The sequence below is a fragment of the Diospyros lotus genome, chromosome 12, assembly GCF_014633365.1.
Source record: "Diospyros lotus cultivar Yz01 chromosome 12, ASM1463336v1, whole genome shotgun sequence".
Classification (NCBI taxonomy): domain Eukaryota; kingdom Viridiplantae; phylum Streptophyta; class Magnoliopsida; order Ericales; family Ebenaceae; genus Diospyros; species Diospyros lotus.
The window spans coordinates 9,320,845-9,329,525 of NC_068349.1; positions in this window are offsets into that span (position 1 = coordinate 9,320,845).

Here is an 8,681-nt window from a genome sequence, read left to right on the forward strand (position 1 = left end):
AACGGGAGCACCTCAAATGACGCTACCGCCCCTACGGGCCTTGACTTTTAAAATGGACCATCTTCTTTGAAAAATGCATTTTCTACCCTTAAATTTTAGACTAATTTGAGATAATATTTTGGACATTTAAAGAAAACGAATATTTTTATATTTTTATATTATGCTTTATTTTTCCCTTTGCATTAGATAAGATCGGTTAAATATTTTAAAATAATTAAAATATCTTTATATTTTAAAAATCTTTCATTTTCATTTTCTTCTTCTTGTCTTGGATATCTCTCTTTTATTTTTTTAATTTTTTATTGCTCCTTCGTTGTCATGGATATCTCTCTTCTTTCCTATTTCTTTTTCTCTCTTGTTTTGGTGACAACCATTATCAATGTTATGGTTGCCTCTTATCTCTCAATATATGTGTGTTTATCTTCTACATCTTTATATACATATTTATCTCTATACTTTCTCAATCTCAATATTTCTTTTTGTCAATTCAATCTCATTGAGGTTGGACTTGCAAAAATTCGAACCATTCTCTTCAAATCCAACCTCAACCTCATTTACGAGGTTTATTATAACGTGCGGTATTTGATTTCTCTTATTGAGTATAATGTACAAATAAAGATTTCTTTTATGGTGACAAAAATGTCATTGTCATTTTAGGAAGGATTTTCATATGTTGTCAAGAATGTCACTATAATTAAGCCAAATATTATGAATGTCTATTTCAATTTATCCATATTTCTAAATTTAAAGGGTAAATTATACATTACACTAATAACACAAAAACACATAATATTTAAGAAATGACAAACATCTTCTTGAAAAAATTTAATATTTCTTGCATATAACCTTGTTAATTTCCTATAATATATATATATATATATTATAGGGATAAAAAAGCTAACAATAGAAAAAATAAATGTTTGATAAGGATTGGTAGAGTTATAAATTTGAGATATCGTCATCCCATTATTTGATAAAATGGGTCATTATCATCGTGTCATCAAAAAAGATAGGACATTTCAATTTGCATTGTTGGGAAAACAATATGTTCTCTTTATATATCTTTATGTATGGATCTTATATTGTTGATGGCCAAAAATTTCAAACTTGAGCTTCAATTCGTTAAAAATTATTATCTACAAATAAATGTGGATTTCAATTTGCAAAATAAGTGTGGTTAACATTCTCCACCCATCACATATTTTATCTTATTTTCTTTATTTTTTCGTTCTCTTTTTCTTTCTTACTTTCACATTGACTATTTATTTAGAAACCCCATTTCACGCCATAGTATATTAATGCCAACTACTCATAGGGGCCAACATTATTTTTTGAAACACGGTTCATAATGTTGAGTGAGATCTCTATCATTTCTTATATGTTAAAGATTTATATATTTTTCTACAAATATTAAGAATGTGTGTAATTTACTTTAAACACAATTAAAAAAAGTTATGGAATTCGCATTAATCATAAATAACACCATTAATAAAGTCTTGAAACCACGTAGAGTTCACACATAAAATTTTTTATATTTATCTAATGTAAATAATTTATAAACTATACATAACCAATAAATTTGTTCAAAGCATACTTGAATTGTAGTGAGTTCAAGTTGTTGTAATCTAATTAACAATTAAAAGACAAAAAAAAAGTCTCGTCACATCACCATCTCACTGGCCTTGTTTGTTTGTTTGTTTATTTATTTTGAAGTAGAAAGTGTAAAGAATAACAATTAAATTAAATTAAAAAAAACAATTAAATTAACAATTCATCAAAATGTGACGAGAATAACTTATATTTATATGAAAGTAGGAATAAATCTAAACTCAATCAAAATTACAATTACATTAAAGTTTATGTATTTTTTTAAAGTATTTATAAAAAAGAAAAATAATATTCATCCCCAATAAATATGAATAACAGTGATATGGCAACTCATCTAAAAGTGTTTGGCTGAAATGAAATATAACTTAATAAATTTTATTTTTTATATTTTTTAAATATATATAATACCAATTAATCACTTCCACATGAATTATTACATCATTACTATTCGACTATACTAAAAATTAAAAGCATTACCCCATAAAAAAAAACTACACATATTCGAATCCATAACACATATCTAACTATTTTTAATTTATATTAAATTAGATATATTCTTGTACTTTATCGAAAAAAACTCTTATAACACTCTAAATTTTTCAAATAAAATTATTAAACTTTTTTTAAGTAAGTTCGGATGCTATGGGACGTTTTTGGTAAAATATAAAAATGAATTTAATTTAATATAAATTAAAATATATTTAATAGTTTTACTTTTTAAAATTAAAAATATTTAATGGACGTTTTAAAAGTTTGAAATGTTACAAGACTTTTAAAAATAAAGTACTTGGCTGCATTTATGCCCACCAATGTATTTTGAAAATTAAATATCCAACATATATTCATTTGATGATAAAATTAAAAATTAATTTTTTTCCTGACAAAAAAAAATTGGATTCTCTTTTCATTTTTGGATAGACATAAATAAACCCACACCAATATATATATATATATATATATATATCCGGCGCCCAAATCATGAATGCTGGATGCGCCCCCCAAAAACAGGTCGCCCGAAAGGGCAGGGCGGTGGGGAGGTCCCGAAACGACGACGGTTTGCCATCTTTATCGTTTCCGTTCGATCCTTTTGACTAATATGCCCACCACCATATTTTTTTCCGTAATTTTCTTTCTAAATAAATAAATTTTGGCAACAGTTAAAAAGGAACTTGCCCAAGTGGACGACATCTCCTCCAATCATTACACTCCATTGCTGCACTTATTCAAATTAATTAATTAAAATAATCATTTCTACCCTCAAACTTTATGCCACAAAAATAAATAAATACTAGAGAAATGCAAGGGTATCTGGGTAATTTTAATTGGTGAAATGGACAACAGGAAGCAACCCAATGGCGGGAAAATGTACTTTGTAGGAGAGAGAAATTGGTAAGTAGGAACTCAACAATCATTCAAAGACAATAGCTATCTGTCAAAAATAAAAAAATAAAAAGATTAATGGATATGTCACCCCTCAACAACTGAAAATTTTTGATATTTAGTTTCCAATTTGAAAAAAAAAAATCAAATTTAATTTAAAAAACCTAAATTTCATAAAAATACTTTAAAATTTCATAAAATGACCTAAAAATATTTGTAAAAAGACATAAAATTTCGTTAAAAAGATCTAAAAATAATAAAACATATCTAAATTTCAAAAAAATACTTAAAATTTCATAAAAAAGACATAAAAATTTCATAAAAAGATCTAAAAATATTCAAAAAAAAGACCTAATGAAAACTGTGATAACAAGAATTCAAATTAAAATAATATTTTTTTATTAAATCCATAAATATTGTTTACAAACCGTTAAATGAGATCTTAAAAAATAAGTGTTAAAATAAATTCCATTAATTTTTTTAATATTTTAAGGTATTTTTATGAAATTTGTAGGTATCTTTTTATTATTTTTAGTTTTTTTGAATATTTTTGTCTTTTTAATGAAAATTTTAGGTATTTCTTATGAAATTTTTGTTTTTTTCTTTCAAATTAGTTTTTTTAATATCAGGGACCAAATATTAAAATTTTTAATTATTAATGAATTAAATGTCATTTTTTTTTTAATTATTGAAGGATCAAATATCATATTTATGTATTTATCATAATCTAATATGTCTCGCTGATGTGGAGTTCATTAGCAAAAACAAGTGTATTTATACGCATATTAACGTTTTATCATATTAAGAATTTAAAGTAATAATTAAAATACAGAATTTTGACTTTTTGCATATTAAAAACTAAATGTCATATTTTTTAATTAATTAAAATAATTATTTCCACACTCAAACTTTATGCCACAAAAATAAATAAATACCACAGAAATGCAAGGACATATGGGTAATTTTAATTGGTGAAATGGACAAGAAGAAGCAACCCAATGTGGAGAACATGTATTTTGTAGAAGAGAGAAATTGGTAAGTAGGAACTCAACAATCATTCAATGACAACAGCTACCTGTCAAAAATATATATATTTATTTATAATATCTTATATATATATATGCTCAATTATTAAATGCTTTTTCACAATGTTTGGAAAAATTGGTCACTCAATAGCTTTTGCTTTTGAAAATAATATAACAAATTTTCTCTAATATTTAAAACAAAAAGTAATCTAAAATCATATGAGTTGAAAGTCTTAAGCCATATATATAAGTTTGTAACTTAAGTTATATATCACTGTAGCATTATAGAATTATCCATGAATAATTAATTTTAATTTTTTATATCAGTATAGAATTATCCACTAATAATATAGTGCATAATCAATTCTAATTCTTTAGGTAAAAAATTTAAGCATTAAGGGATCTTAATATAGTGGTAAAGATATTTCATAACACTAAAATATAATATTTACTTAAATAGTGTTTGTTAACTAAAATATAAATTAAAAAAAATAAAAATATGAAAAATATTTTAAATTTTTGTCTAACCACCTATAAAAAAGAAGTTATATAGCTTATTGTCTAATATTTTCTGAATATGCTTATCTTTTTCTCCATTCAACATAAGCATATTTTTCAGTGTCAACGTTCGAAGTTGGTTGATCGTGATTCGTCAGCCCGCAATGAAAGAACGAACACCAATGCAAACGGGAGAAACAAATAGAACAAATAATAAATCACACAGAGGGAAGTTTTTACGTGGTTCAACTAGAATGATACCTAGTCTACTACTGTTTTCTGGTTATTCCAACAGAGTAACAATATATCATTCTTATCGCCCGCTTTACAATGGTTTTTGACTACTATTTATAATGTGGAGTGTTTACAATTTTCATAAAATAAAAAATGAGAGAATAATATTATGGAGACAACATGTCCTTATCAGCTTCATAAAATCATGAATGGATTCCACATTATTAGAGATTTGGCTTGCCTCATATAAGACAGGTAGACATCTCCTCCAATTATTCCATCGTCTTTTTGTTATGTGAGTTGAACGGTTCGGCCAGTGAGTTGAAAATATTGCTGGGAGCTCGCTTGGTTCGGCGGTTTCAGCTCGGGTTTCGGGGCCGTGTGACCTTGCTTTAACAATCACGGCTTTGGATCCATTAGGTTTCGGGAGGTTGGGTCAGCTTGCTGGATCGAGTCTAACTCATAAGAAGTGGTATAGAAAATATCCATAACATTCATATATGTTTATCTCTCTTCACATTTAAGATAATCATATTTTAAATCTTACAAATAAGAAAAAATAACGCATATATCCTCTAATACATTTTAAAAATATTTAAAAATAGTTTTATAAAAAATTTGGAATGCGTCCCAACCTTATCTTGAGTATTCTATATATTGATCCGAAAAATATTTAAATCTTATTTTAATATAATTTTATCTTATTTATTTTAATAAATATTATCTTATATTATAGAATGGACGATTTATTTTATTTGTTTTTCTATCTTGCAATTTATTTTATAGTTATCATTATTCAAAAGTTAAAACCTCAATAATATATCACGTGGATAAAAGTGTTACACCATTTACAAGATGCTTCAATTTTATATTGCATTTACTTATGTTTTTATTTTGTACTAATTGTTTGATGGATACTTAACCTTATTTACACATTTCAACTCTTTTAAATAAATTTACTTTATTCAAATAAGTACTTTACGAATTCATTTGAACCGTAAAAATTTAATTAAACAATGAAATTAAAACATGAAAGCACACTTATTAAAATTATTTTTAAAAGAGTAATGTTAGCTTTAAGTTATTTAATAAAAAAAAAAATAGACAAGATACATTTATTATACCTTATTTTTAATTTTAAATAATTTTATTAATTAATTAAATGATTCAAAGTATGATACATTAATTATCAAATAATAAAATTGTTTGAAAATTGAATGTAATAAAAACACTTTAATCTAAAAACAAAATATACTTAAAAGTATTTTAACCATTGGTCTTAAAGTAATGATTAATCAGCATTAAATATACTAATTTTTTTTTAAAGAAAATTATGATGATGGTGTCACCAGTTATGTGGCGTTTCTTTTTTAGAAGAGACTAAGAAGATCATGTGTTATTGTCTTTTATGTCTAACACATCATTCAATAAAAATACGACGTATGATCGATGACACTGTTATTAGTCATGACTCATAACATTTTTTTTATTTTAATAATGCATATTTATCATATCTCGATTTTATGTTTAAACATTTTTACTTGTTGGTTTTGTTATAATAAACGCATTTGTCTTAGCACAAACTAATAAAAAATGTGTAGACCTAAAAACACGATATAATAAATATGTATTTTAATAAATATATTTATTTTCAGACAATATGCGTTTATTATATATTATTTTTAACATTCAATTTAGATAATGTACATTTATTATATTTTATTTTTAATTTCTAAATAATTATAATTATTACTAAACTATTATGCTTAGAACAATGATTTAACATTACTCTTTAACATTGAATTTGAATTTGTAGGATTTTTTTTTTTTTTTAAGAATTTGCTTGGCACTGCAGTGGTAGGATACCTAGGTCGGGCCACACGGTTGTGGGCTGCTTTCATACCGTAGTAGACAAAAGTTTGGATCTTCAACCTTGCGATCAACTTAATATTGGAAAAATTATTCGTGTTTAAACTAATTATGCAATAAAGTTTAGTCGACCACTAGAGAATATTCAATAGTAATGAATATTTTTTTGAGAAAAGAAATGAGTGGGCTGGTAAGTGAAAAGCCCAGGCCTTTGGATGGGCTTCATATGGGCTTGTACCCAACAGTCTCAGTCACGGACCAATCCTGGCCAGTCCATGGGCTAAGCCTGAAGCCTTATTGTATAGGCTGTGACTTGCCATTGCCAATAAATGCTGAGATGTTTGCAGTTTTTACAAAGGTCCGTGCCTGGCCCATAAGTTGTGCCAGGCCATAACAGAAAAAAATAAAAATAAAAATTTGTGCAATCAATATTGTTATCAATAGGATTAAGCTTTAATATGCTTTTATTGTTCTAAGGTTCACTTGAATGATGGGAAAATTTGCTAGCCAAGCCAAAAAATAGGGAGTTAAATATAGATTTTTTAACTCCAACAAAGTTAAAAATAACTAATTTCCTTCGTCAAAAATGAAAACGCTCGACACATGGGGCAATTGAAATTTTCCTAGCCCTCCTTGCCATCTTGCCACCCCTCCGAACGGCCATCAACTTCAGAAGAGGCTGACCAATAGCGGTGACGAGCAACAAAGGCTAGATACGAGACGTTGAACAAGTGGCGACTAGTAGATTTGAAGAAAACGAGTTGCAGGTGCGGCGAATGACTAAATTGGGGCTCCAACTGTCATATTTGGCGGCAGGGACGTCTTCTTTAACAAGGAGCAAATCAAGTACTAAACACTAGTTTGTGATTTGGGGATATTTTATATTGAATAAGTGATATTGTGTATTTGGTTATTGATTTGTGTATTTGATTATTAAGTCTGTGTATGTGCATATTTGATTATTAATTTTTACTTATTAATTTTGTGTATGTATATTTAATTATTATTTTTGTATATATTTGTATTTGATTATTAATTGTGTATGTATATATTTTTTTATTTTATGTATTTGATTATTCATTTTGTGTTTGTGTATATTTAATTATTTTGTATATTAAATATGTATATCTTATGTATTTAATTATTAATTTTATAATGTAAAATAAATAAAATTAAAATTTATTAATAAATAAACAAAATAAAAAGTCAAATAGAAGAAGTGTTGTTGGTGTAAACATAATTTTTGAAACAAAATTAAAATAAAAAAACTTATTTATAATATAATAAAAAAATGATACCGTTGAGAGTAAGCGTAAGAAAAGAATAATATAATTCTATTTCATAAATAAATGTATCTAACTTTAATTTTAAAGACTTTAAAGTGCATTTGATTGTAAGAGTGGAATTAGAGTGAAAAAAAAAAAATTTTCAGGGAATTGACTAGCAGGGAAAATAAATTTACGAAAATTGGAAGTTTAACCTGTTTGATTGATATAATTTTTTATTTGAAAAATGATGTTATTTTTCATCTTTTGGTGTTTAATTGGTAATATTTTTCATAGAATTTGATCATTTTTCATAGAATTTAATGGTGAAAATGTATTAAAAAATATTAAATTTTACATAAAAAATTAAAATAATAATGTATTTTAAATTAATTAAATTATTTTTTTTAAAAAATAAAACTACAAAATTATTTTTTTTATTTTCCAAAGAAATAATTTATATAAAATATTTTCTATTTTTATATATTTATATTTATTAATTATTAAAAATATAAAATATAAATAATTTATAAACCCTCCCCACCCACTCGCTCTTCTCTCTCATCCCCCAAGCCGCCACCCACCCCCTATTTTCAATTGTCTAGAAAATTTCATCTCTTCTTGTTAAGAAATTTGATTTTTATGATTTAAAAGAAAATAGCCTCACGTAATCGTTATAAGAAAAATGATTTCTCAAACAAAAAAAAAAAAATTATCGAACAATCCACAAATAAGAAATTAGGTAACACGCACTTAAAATAATATTGATTGGAGGTTGGAAAATGAAGATTGAAGGCTGCAA